Source organism: Cryptomeria japonica, chromosome 3 (assembly GCF_030272615.1).
Source record: "Cryptomeria japonica chromosome 3, Sugi_1.0, whole genome shotgun sequence".
In the NCBI taxonomy this organism is placed as follows: Eukaryota; Viridiplantae; Streptophyta; class Pinopsida; order Cupressales; family Cupressaceae; genus Cryptomeria; species Cryptomeria japonica.
In genome coordinates, this window is record NC_081407.1 from 477760764 (window position 1) to 477773622 (window position 12859).

Consider the following 12859-nt stretch of genomic DNA (forward strand, 5'->3'; position numbering starts at 1 on the left):
GATGGAGGTAACTTATTATAGAATTAGAGATGAGTTGGTTTCTAAGGACTATCATGCGATGGACAAAATGTTTCCAAGCTACGAGATTTGACAATGTAAGGTGATGGAATGGTGCATTGAATGGCATGTGGTCTACATGAAGGGACATGTCAAGAGATTTTTTGAAACCATGTTTTTACATTTTTTTTTCTTTAGTTTTGATCAAGATCAAGGGATAGAAAGGGGATACAAATAAAGATAGGATATGGACAGAAGAAGGAAGATTGTAGATAGTGATGGGTGATGGAAGCAAGGAATAGATATGATAAGGGATATGGACTAGAAGGTATGGACAACGTGAAGTAAGATTTGAATCCCCTCGAGTAAGGGGAGATTGTTGGAAAAATGGTCAACGCTCCCCTCAGGATTCGTGACAATGGACTAACCACCTCCCGTGCGATCCATATCTCTATAGTTTGTATCAGGTGTTGATAGATCGATCTTTTTACGCAACGACAAACTGGGCCAAAATGAAGTTTATGAAGATGTTTAGCTTTGTCAAGGTCAAAGATGGGAAAAAAAGATGGATATGGATAGAGTAATGAACATTGGAGGAAGGATAATGGGAGATTTGACAGAAAGGATAGAGTGGATGAAACTTTCCGCCAAGTGTAGAGGTCTCCATTTACAAAAAGGGTGATGTGTAAAATTGTCACAACATCTAGTGCCACTCGAATAATTGGTCCTAAACATTTCAAAGATAGAGACCCAACCCACACTTAGAACCTTCAAAAAATTCAACCAAACATATCTAGTGACTAGGAAGCATACTTAAAAGAGAAGAAGAATCCCAAACTAGATCAAGGTACTTAGTCTTTGATTAACCATGTGTGTGCAAGTGGGTTTATTCCGGCTCATATTATCATTGTAATCGTTGGAATCTGACATGACTAGCTATGTGAGTTATCCTGACTTCAAAAGCATCGTGGATACAGGATCATTGCCAGCAAGCGTTCATAGCTCCAATGAGACTATCACTGTAATTTCATGAATATTTCTCTATTGCCAACTAGGCATCCATATCCCCGATGGAGTTACTCACATGTTTCCAAAGACAAGCATTTTGATATTGCATTTCATTGCATTTTTTTTCTTGCTCATTTTTTTTTCTCTTATTGATTCTTTTGTGCATTGGCTTGTAAGAAATGTAGCTCACATAGATTCGAGAATTATAGTGGCACTAAAGTAGGATTTTAGATTTTTCACTAGCCATGTCTTCACCTAAGAGATCAAAATGATATAGAGCGATTGATTAAGTGTGTGAGATATAGTAATCTGAAGATGTCGGTATCAAGATACAACAAGTGATTCTCTTTCTGGATCGAGTATGCAGCCCTACCAAAAGATAGTGTTAAAGAGGAACAACCTTGAATTCTGAAGTGTTTCATGAATAGATATCTAGAAAATAGATTGGACACAAGGTTGAGCATGGGTGAGCGTTTGACAAAATAACAAAAATGCCTATTTCATCAATGAAGAATCTATGCAAAGGATTGAATGGGAAGGATGCAAGGATGGAAAAGAGGTGTTGGATGATATATAGGATGTTGGAAGATTTGAGAGAGAATGGATGGAAATGTCTTCAAGGTCAATGTTAGCACATACCTTAAGAGGTGGTGGAGTGATGGAGGACAAGTGGATTTTATATTTTGAGATTTTGATGGAGGAGTGGATGTGGAATTCGGGACATAAGGACCCAAAATTGATAAAGGAAGTGATGGGAGAATAGATTTGGGAAGCAGAAGATGTGTAGATGGACAATTGAAGGAAGATTTTGGAACAAGAAGTCTAGATGATACTTTTGATTTTTCTTTAGGATGCAATTCTTTTATGCGAATCCACATTGATTTTGATTTTTCTTTTCTTTCTAGTTCATTGGAATGCATTGCTTCTATAAGAGACTTAGGAACCCACATAGTTTTCAATTTTTCTTTTCTCATAATGGGCCTTTGTATTATTTTGGATATTGCTTTATTCTTTTGGATCAGATTTTTCTTTGATTTGAGGGTCTTTTAGATGAGACATGTTGATGTATGGATGTATGTGGATTTTTGGACTTGTGGAATTTATTCTTGGCAATCAAATTTCTTCTAAAGGGAATGGGATTCATGGATGAATAAGAATGTTACAGAGGTAGTTTGGATGGGTTGATTTAGGTAGATGGTTGGAAGGTGCTCAAAGATGTGTGCCCTTACTGATCTTGATATATGAGAGGGAAATTGGATTGTGAGCTAGGGGTCACATGAATAGTGGATGGAGGGATGTAAGGTCCTAATATGGATGGAAGGGAGGAAGACTTTGATTTTGGAATAAAAGGACCCAAAATGGATTTGGAGGATAGAGACTATGTGTATTTGGATTTAGATAGAGGAATGTGGGATTTAGTAGGGACACCAATGTTTTGTGAGTGAGTTGTGTAACCAAGGCCATGACAATTGAGATTTTCTTTGATATGAAGAGGTTCTAATATACCTTGTTCATGTAGTACTAACCCTTTGCCTTGATAATTCATGTTTTGAAAAATCTTTTTAGAAATGGGATACATGTTATTTTTAAAAGAAGATGCAAGTCCATTTTGAGGAGGGTATGATATGGAAGAAATGACATGATCATGAAGTGAACCAGACCAAATGAAAGTGGAGGAACCCATTTGATATGCACAAGATTCATGAACAACTTGGGTAGATGCAATGGTATTTGGTGGAATATTAGGATCATGAGGGGAATAAGAAGGGATGATTGGATCTTTAGGTGGATATGGAGGATTATGACATGGAAGTGAAGGAAAACTTTGATCTTGACTTAGAAGAGGATCATTGGAGTTGGTTCTTTGATCTTGATTTTGAATTGGATCATTGGAGGAGATGGAAGGGATATTATGATCTTTCTTAGGAGGTGGGTGTTGAATGGGATTGGGAAAAACACCCTGCTCAGGAGATAGAAGGTGATCTTCTTGGATGGAATAGAAAAAGATGACGAGATCATCATAAGATTCTTGATAGGTGGGATATTGATAAAAAATTGGGTAGGATGGAAGAGTTTGTTCTTGATCTTGATTTATTTTAGGAGTCATTTCTTCTGACTTTGGATTATCCTCTTGACACGGGGTAGGAGTTTGGATATGCATGGGAGACTCTTGGAAGATTTCAACACTTTGGCATGGTAAGAATGGATTTTGAATGGGATTTTTTGGAGTATGTTTGATTGGAAATGGAGCATATGGTAGAATTGGATCCAGGATTTCTAAATTGTGTAAGGGATTTGTATTATGAAATGGATCAACTTGGATTTCTATTTTGGATAGCCCTTGAAAGGTTTCATCATTGGATGCATTGTTTGATAGAGATGATAGGGATTGATCATGAGATGGAAAAATGGTGGGAGATATGAGGGATACTTGAGAGTCAAGTTTATGAGAGGATAAGCTATTGCTAGATACCAGTATATGATTGTGATCTTTCTTTGAAAGCATGTTTTGGAAAGCCTTTGTGAGAATGTCTATTATGTGATTATTCTTTGGAAGAACATGTGAATTGTTTTGAGGGATATACATGGTTTGGTTGTAATTTTGGGTTTGGATATTTGAGATGTCCATGTTCCATGTGGGATTATACAACATGTCACTGTATGGATCTATCTTATTCTTTTGCTTTCTATGGCATTGTGACGGGCATTTAAGAATGATATATGAGGTCTATGTAACAGACTATGCAAGAACTGATATGAGGACACTAGTTGATGTTTAACCTTGATAAACCTTGGAATTTAAGCTAAATGTAAAATGAGGACGATAATGAGTGAAGAGTGAAAAACATAGCAAGATAAGATTAGATGGTTAGAATCCAAATAAAGCACATAAAACACAAAAAGACTATTTATACCTTGCCAATCTTTACCTTCTCCTTCAGATTGAGCCTTTGATGAAGCCAAGGATGCGTCCCTCCTTGAATTGACTGGATTGGCTCCCTTGTTGAATGTGGATGGATCTCCAAGATTATGCACAAGATGATGAGATGGAATGGATGAGGGATTTGGCTCAGTGATGTATAAATGCAAATTTCAGTAGTGTTTGGATGCTATGTATGATTTCTTAGGCTTAATTGGATAGCATAAACTTAGATCACTTGGAGATGTGAAATAAGGGGATGGAGTCCTCAATTTATAGGAGAAGAGGATAAGAAATGGAGGGCTAGGATTGATCCAAGATGAAGGGTTAGGATTGCATGTGAGCACACACATGGCCCAAGAGGAGATGACAAGACAAGTGTGGAGACCAAGAGATATGCCATAAAGGCCTTTATTGTCTCCACACTCCTCAAGGTTCATTGGGAAGATTTCCTAATGTACCTAGGGAAGAGAAAGGAATAAAATCTCACATTCACCTAGGAAAGGAGTATTTAAGGAAGGTGGTTAGATGGAAGAGACAAGGGGTTGACTTTGTGGCTAATCATGAAGATTAGCCACTAACAACTCATTAGGAGAGGGATTAGAAGAATGATTAGGTAGGATTAGGGAAAATGGGATTTGTAGGAGAATTTGACTAGGAGAGAGAATGAGTGGAGGGAATTAAAAATTAGAGGAATAATGATAAGTGAGATTAGGGGGCTTCTAGAAGGATTCATTAAGTTAATGATGGATTAGGAAAAGGTGATTTGTAGGAATCACCTAGATATCAATTAATTAATTGAGATTAATTAATTAAAGGGGGGGATTTGGAGAGAATGAATTTTATAAATTTTTGGAAGAATAAAGGTAGATAGATTTATTAAATAAATCAATCACTAGACTATAGTGACAATATTAATTATATTTAATTAATATTAAGAAACCATAGGGATTGGCATAATTAATAAATTAATTATGCAAGGGAATTAAATTAATTATTAGGAATAATTAATTTAAGTGTCTACATTTTGCCCCTCTTTTACGTAGCGGAAAATTTGGTGATGGGTAAAAGATAGAAGAAAAAAGATGCCCCGACGTAAAACATGGGTGGTGTATGCCCCCTCGAGATTTTTTTTGGATTTTTTAAAAAAATTGACAAAAAATTTTTGAAAAAGAAGAAGAAAGAAGAAGGAGTGACAAATGAACGAGAAAGAAGGATAGATGGGATTGAGAAAATAGAAGAGGAGATAGAAGGAGGGAGAACATGAAAGGAATGGGCCCACAAGGGGGTCCATATAAGCCACACAGGGCCAATGAAGGGTCATTGTTACACATAAGCATTGGAGCAACCTAGAGCTTAGAAGAAGAGAAGAAGAGATGGATCACATTCCCACACGTGAGCACCGCGCCGAGAGGATCTGACGGTATGAGAGACCCGAGGGCTATGGACCACCAGTATGTACGACTATCCTCCTCTATGATTTTGCAAATTTAGGCTAGAATTAGGGCTTATATTAGGGTAAAAAGTCTAGCAAGGCGGACACGTTGATCGCCATTTCAGTGCGCATGCCTCTAGGGTAGCGCAAGTGCTAGCGAATAGCGCGAGCACTCACTAATCGAAGGGGATAACTGGGGGGTCTGGCACAAGAACTCGCATTTGGCATAGGCGCTCACGCTGGGGATAGTTAGGGTTAGGTTTAGGGTTGGGAGAAAGGGTATCATAGCATGGGTGATTAGGTTAGGTAGGGAGAAGATGGTAGCGCAATGTGTGCGCTCATTCTAGCTCGGTCAAGGGGCTCCATGTGGAGGTCTGCCAACACGTGCCAAAATGAAGAGGGAAAAACATAGCAAGGTAAGATTAGATGGTTAGAATTCAAATAAAACACATAAAACACAAAAAGACTATTTATACCTTGCCAATCTTTACCTTCTCCTTTGGATTGATCATTTGATGAAGCCAAGGATGCACCCCTCCTTGACTTGATTGGATTGGCTTCCTTGTTGAATGTGGATAGCTCTCCAAGATTATGCTCAAGATGATGAGATGGAATGGATGAGGGATTTGGCTAAGTGATGGATAAATGGAAATTTGAGTAGAGTTTGGATACTATAGATGATTTCATGGGCTCAATTGGACAACATAAACTTAGATCACTTGGAGATGTGAAATAAGGGGATGGAGTCCTCAATTTATAGGAGAAGAGGAGAAGAAATGGAGGGCTAGGATTGATCCAAGATGAAGGGTTAGGATTTCATGTGAGCCCACACATGACCCAAGAGGAGATGACAAGACACATGTGGAGACCAAGAGATATGCCATAAAGGCCTTTCTTGTCTCCACACTCCTCAACGTTCATTGGGAAGACTTCCCAATGTACCTAGGGAAGAGAAATGAATAAAATATTCCTTGAGAGATGGGGATGAGGAATTAAAAAATTTCTAAAAAAGGATAATCATAGGGATTTGAGGAATAAAGAGGAATTAAAAATTCATTTTTGAAAATCTCACATTCACCTAGGAAAGGAGCATTTAAGGAAGGTGGTTGGATGGAAGAGACAAGGAGTTAACTTTGTGGCTAATCATGAGGATTAGCCGCTAGCAACTCATTAGGACAGGGATTAGAAGGTGGGATTAGGGAAAATGGGATTTGTAGGAGGATTTGAATAGGAGAGAGAATGAGTAGAGGGAATTAAAAATTAGAGGAATAATGATAAGTGAGATTAGGGGGGCTTCAAGAAGAATTCATTAAGTTAATGATGGATTAGGAAAAGGTGATTTGTAGGAATCACCTGGATCAGTTAATTAATTGAGATTAATTAATTAAAGGGGGAGATTTGGAGATAATTAATTTTAGGGATTTTTGGAAGAATAAAGGTAGATTGATTTATTAACACAAGACTATAGTGACAATATTAATTATGTTTAATTAATATTGAGAAACTATAGGGATTGGCATAATTAATAAATTAATTATGCAAGGGAATTAAATTAATTATTTAGAATAATTAATTTAAGTGTCAACATTTGGTCCCTCTTTTATGCAGCGACAAGTTTGGCGATGGGTAAAAGATAGAAGAAAAAAGATGCCTCAGCATAAAACGCGGGTGGTGTATGCCCCCTCGAGATTTTTTTCGGAAATTTTTAGAAAATTGACAGAAAATTCTCGAAAAGAAGAAGGGGTGACAAATGATCGAGAAAGAAAGATAGAGGGGATTGATAAAATAGAAGAGGAGATAAAAGGAGGGAGAACATGAAGGGAATGGGCCCATAAGGGGGTCCATATATGTTGGAATCCAATAACACTAAGAGGGGGGTGAATCAGTGTTATACCGGATGAATTAATTTTAGCATTATTAAAACATGCATACACCAACTGGTATACCAGTACATACAAAATTGAAAGAAGTAAAGCAACCAATAAGCCAATCACATAAATGAGAATCATAACATAGAGACCTATACGTGGAGAACCTCAAAGAGGAAAAACCACGGTGGGATTTATGACCGACAATATCAATCCACTGGCCATACGAAGAGATATTACAAAATATAAGGGGTCTACACTTGCAGGAAGGCTTACAGCCTAGAGCACACTGCTCAATAACAAATGGAGCCTCACTGACTACATATAAATCAATACTACAATCCAGAGAAGTGTTGAACTACTAAGATATCATCTTCTATACCAGAATATAGTTCCGGTTTAAGCTTTGTCTGTTCGGGTATGAAACCCTAAACCCTTTACTGGAATAACCTTACATAAATATCCTCCCATACATAATCTCTTTGATATATTTCACATTATATCACATTCACATATCCATCACCATATCTATATCAAAATGATCTAATCCAACCGACCTATATATCCTATACAACTTATCATGCCCTATGTCAGTTTACAAAGATAATTATAATATCAAATTACATGTCGGCTAGATAACATAAATGCATGAATATAAAAAACAATTGCTGATGCCGGATCCAAGAGATGTTGGCCTCCAATACCAATAACCATATTCTAAACCATATCGGCCTGATTCTCGGTAACCAAAGAAATCCTTTTGTCCTGTCGATGGCGGTGTCGGTGTCGGTGTAGTGTCTGTGAAATGCTTGCCGGTTCACAACTGAACCAAAACATGAAGCCAGAACAAAATACCATGTTGCCATCAATGACAACATAGTGAAACCAACCAATTGAGTGTCAATTTCCAACAATCTCTCCCTTTGTCATTGATGGAAACACTCATGTGAAACATGGTCAAGGTTTCATCTACCGGTTCCATCTTGCCTGCTCCCCCTAAGCTGAATATTCATTATTGCAAAATACTCCATATTCCCATATCTCCATATCTCCCCCTAATATATAAAAATCATTCTACTCTTTTTCACATCTATATTACTCCCCCTTTGACATCAATTCCATCAAAAATTCTAAAAAGAATGTCAAAGATCCAAAAAAACTGTACAATAAATATCCCAAAAATATCTTACCGGAGCTTAACAAATTTCAAAATTTCTGGATAAGCCTTCTCCAATAGCTCAAGATAAGTATCCCAACCAGTTTTGAAAGTGTCTAAAATAGATACAAGTCCATTTAATATATGTGCAAATGACTCTTTATCACTTACATCTGCCAGTGTGGGATTTCCAACCATATCCATACATTCTTTCTTATGTACACTGAGTGAATCCAACCGGGGACTTACCAAGCCTCTCAGACTTCTGGCTCTTCTTATGATTTTGTCTCTTTCCTTCTTAAGAACATAAATTTGGGCTTCCAAAATCAAAATTTGACCATCAATGGATGTACTCAAAGATGTCAATCCATCAAAAGAATTAACTATATTTGCAATTTTCTCCTGAAATTCTTTTATCTTCTTATCCACATTAACTGTAAGTATATCTCTATTATAACATACCCTATAAATATTTGTACACTGATTCAAAGAATCATCTATCAGTTTCAGCTTTTCATCAATTTTCTTCTTCTCAGATTCAATCACCTGATCAAATGCAGCTCTTTTAGCCTGAGTGAACCTCTCCAGTGCTTGTCAGTTTTAAATCTGCTGTAAGGATTGAAAATCCTTTGAAATGTGCTCAACAATTGTCTTAAGCTTTCTAGATGGGCTCGCTTCATTGCCAATATTGTACTCTGGGAATATTTTGTGTAAAATAGTGATTGACTAATCAATAATCCCTTTATTTGTAGATCCCTCCTTCATTAATTTTTGTGTTGCCATCATCATGAGTTCAGTAGGACTCATCTTGGTTATGTTTTTCCTTACAACATGCAAGGTGTCAATTGACAACAATGATGGACCAACTATCAGTTCTCTGTCGGTTTCCCCTTTCTTCTCCTTTGATTATTTGTCCTTTACAACTTCCTCACTTGCACCGGTGGCTTTGCCACTTGGTGTAGTCTTTGTAACTGTCGGTTCCTCTGTAGGAACTGTAACCTCAACCTGTACATTTGTATCTAAAGGACTATTATCCTCAATATTAGTATCCAGTACATCATCAACCTTTTCACTCTCTCTATTAGCCAGTATCTCAACATTTGTCTGTACATTTGTATCTACCTAGGGCTTGATTTCCACTATCTTAATGTTTTTTAAAACTGAGGGTGAAGTACCCATAATCCCCTTTCCTTTCCTTTTCCTTCAATCGAGGTGTCTGCAGTGTCTGTCTTTGATTTCAGTGAAGTAAAGAAACCTTTGTTCTCTCCAAAGAACTTATCCCATGCCTTTTGAGTCTCCTTTATTATCTCATTTACCCTTCCTAGCATCAGACTGGTTATTCGTTTGTTTGGTATTAAAGACTTTTCTATCTGCCACCTCAAGTGTCCTATCCATTTCCTCTGGAACAATAGTAACACAAACATATAACAACTCTTGAATTTTAATATGCTTGTCTTCTTCCATAGTTGATAGTATTCTAGCATCTAACATATTATATAATTCTGTCGATATATGGTTTTCATCTTCTATTAAGGATTTCTTATAAATATCCAAATATAATAATATTGCTTCCTCTACCTCTCTTTGTTCATCATCCTCTAAGTGTTCATAATAAAACTATACATTCTTTAACATGCCATCCTTAGTGATTTCATCTACTAACTTTGCACAAGTTTTTGGTGGAATGATAGTCACATTACCGGATTGAATTGCGAGATCGATGTCATTCTTCTTCTTCCTTCTTGCAGTATCAGATGGAGTTGAAGTGGTTAGTTTTGGTGCTTGCTTCTATGCTGGTATTTTGAATGTAACCTTCCTAACCAGTTGCTTTTTAGCCTCTACCTTTGTTTCCTCTGTTTTCTTCCTTACAACCCTCTTGAATGCCAAGGGTGTGTCATCCTCAGATTCACACTCTGCTATAATAGTCTCAATGTATACTTTTGGATTCTTCCTCTTCCTACCTTTCTTCAAGACAACATCAATTAATGCTTTAATGTCCTATGAGACCTTCTCAACAAATTTACTATCCTTTCCTTCCTTCTTATCTCTCTTCTTTCGGTTGAGCTTTGTTTCAACCTCTTGTGATTTTTGTTTTGCAATACCACAGGTCTTCTATGCCTCATCAATAGGTGCATCAATCAACATTTTTGCATAAGCCTCAAGGATATGTGCATCCACTTCATAGCCCATTTCCTCAATCCAAATCTTCCAGGGCTTAACCGCTTCCATAAGTTTGATCCTTCTTCACCATGAAGCATATATCAGTTGAATATTTTTCAACAATATTCTTAGGAACCCTTTTCATAGACTTCATAGATTTCTAGAACCCCTTAAAATATCCCCATACTTTATCATCTCTCTGACTGTCTAAAGTAGCAATTGACTGTTTCAATTGTCTCCCTACCGGGATGTCAAATTCCCATTGCCTCTTCCCAAAACCGGGAGTGTCATTCATGAAAAATAACATTAAGCAGACATTTAAGTTGCCATATCGGAAGGTTCTTTCTTTTCTCCCTTAATCTTTCCTAGGTTTATTAATAATTCATCTAACATCCAACCACATAGATCCCATTTCTCATTTTCTCTCATCATTTTTTATGCTGCGAAAATGTAGGAATTGGAAATAGGGTTCAGTCGATTTCACTGAGTTACCTTATATCCGATGATCATGCTACTGAATCTAATGTCTGTGTTGATAATAGTGCTTATTCTTATAGATCTCCTATTAGATGTCACTCTGATGATTTTATTCACATAGTCATTCAAAACCTTCTTGTCTGGATGTTGCCCAACCTATGGCAAACCAGTGATTGCCCTGATGGATTCCTTGGTGATCTTGTAAGGTCTATCCAACCAAATAAACTCCCCATGTACTCTTCTCAAAACATACCTAATTATCTCATCTTCAAATTTTGAGATGTCTAGAATGCTGGTAAACCCTAAGTCTTCAATGTGCTTGTATGCCAATTTGATCTTTCTAGATTCTCCCATCAGCTCACTCATGTACATGCCCTTTATTTCATATGTTCCCAACTCCTCAATATGAAAATGTATGTATTCCCTAACATATTCAACATAGACAACTCCCCCCGAAACATGGGAAAATGCTTCAACCGAATCTTCCAGGGTAGCCACATGCGGATACCGCTTGAAAATTGGCCTGGGGTGGTCCTTGACCTCTACTACAATCGGATTTGCAACAAAGATAGGAATAGATGATGATCCCGCTTCCATTTTTAAAGATAAATACCTATTGATTACTTCGGGTGAAAACCCTTAACAAATTCTTCCAGCCGCCGGTGAAATCTCTCAAGAAGAAATCTGATTGCTCTGAAATGCCTTTGATCGCTCTTAGTTGCTCTTAATCACTCTGAAATCACTCTGAATGCAAGGTGATCAATAATGAAGTAAATTCTACCTTTTAACCTTTGAGAAAAACCCTAATCTTCCATTGAAATTAATGACTACCAGTGAAAGATATAGGATCTCGAATAGAACATATCCATGCCGGATAAGAATCTCCAATGTCTGGAACATCTTCCAAAACCTCTTCCCAGGGCATATGTAGCATCATCATGAATTTTGTCTACCCCTAAGACATCTGCCTCTGTTACTGGATGAGCTACCTGTTGGTGTAGGAGCAACTTCCTCTGTCGGATAAGTAACCAGTGCATTTCCATCTGATGATTGTTCTTCAGTCTTCCTAATCCATCTCTAACTATGATCTTGCCATATTTCACTAACCTTCTATTTCTCTTTATCATTTGATCTATGTTACCAACTGGTGGATTTCTGCTTCTATAGAATTTAGCAATATATCCAACCTCATTACATGCATAACATGTAACATTGTTCCTTTGAATTGCTTTGCTAAAACCGGTGAAATTTCTTGACCTGTACTGATTAGCCATATGTCCAAACTTTCCACATGCATAAAATTTAACGTTCATTCTGCAATATTTTGTCTTATGACCATACTTATTGCATTTAGAACATTTACTAGGAGCAGAATCAAGGTTCTGATTTGCTTTGTTTCTACATTGTCTAGCCATGTGACCAAATCTATTGCAAACAAATTAAATTTATAAGCATTAAATTTCCTTACCGGTGCCTTATGGTTTTTATCTTCATTAGCAGTACTGAAACTCTGTCCTTTCTCAAATCCAAGTCCACAAGAATCTCCAATCTGCCTTTGTCTCTTCAACAACTCATCTAGTTGTGCTGAGATCATCTTGAATTTTTCTTTATACTCACTTGCAATAGTTAGATCTTCTCTCTAAATTATTATTTTTCTCTCAAGCTCTTGTTCATTACTCAGGGATTGTACTAAATCAGTTCTCAACATATCATTCTCATGAACCAACCTACCACATTCTTCAAATTTGTTCTTGAAGGATACATCAAGATTTTCTTCCTTTTTCTTTCGGTCCTCAATCTCCTTAGACATTCTCATAGTTATATCTTGCATTTGATTT